The following is a 434-nucleotide window of genomic DNA, read 5'->3' on the forward strand; positions in this document are numbered from 1 at the left end:
GCACCCTGCAGAGTTTATACCTTGTCCCTTTTGCTAGTATCACAGCTTGTAAACGCTTCTTGTAGCCAGCCAAGAGTCTTTCAATTCTTGTTTGAGGTATCTTTGCCCATTCTTCCTTCCAAAAGTCTTCTAGTTCTTTGAGATTTCTGGGCTGTCTGTCACGCACTGCTCTCTTAAGGTCTATCCATAGATTTTCAATTATGTTGAGGTCAGGAGATTGTGAAGGCCATGGCAAAACCTTCAGTTTACGTCTCTTGATGTTATCCACCGTAGATTTTGAGGTGTGTTTACAATCGTTATCCATTTGTAGAAACCATCCTCTATTTAACTTAAGCTTTTTCACAGATGGCATCAAGTTAGCGTCCAAAATTTGCTGACCTTTTTATTAAATCTATTTTTCCTTCTACTTAGTGAAATGTTCCCTGTGCCACTGG

General features: G+C 39.9%; 1 protein-coding gene across 2 annotated transcripts in view; it reads left to right on the forward strand.

Annotated features, from left to right (window-relative positions):
* cab39 (calcium binding protein 39) overlaps positions 1-434 on the forward strand; it is a 27,335-nt gene that overhangs the window by 3,062 nt on the left and 23,839 nt on the right. The gene's annotated exons all lie outside the window — the stretch shown is intronic.

The sequence above is a fragment of the Etheostoma spectabile genome, chromosome 3 (genome assembly GCF_008692095.1).
Source record: "Etheostoma spectabile isolate EspeVRDwgs_2016 chromosome 3, UIUC_Espe_1.0, whole genome shotgun sequence".
Taxonomy (NCBI): Eukaryota; Metazoa; Chordata; class Actinopteri; order Perciformes; family Percidae; genus Etheostoma; species Etheostoma spectabile.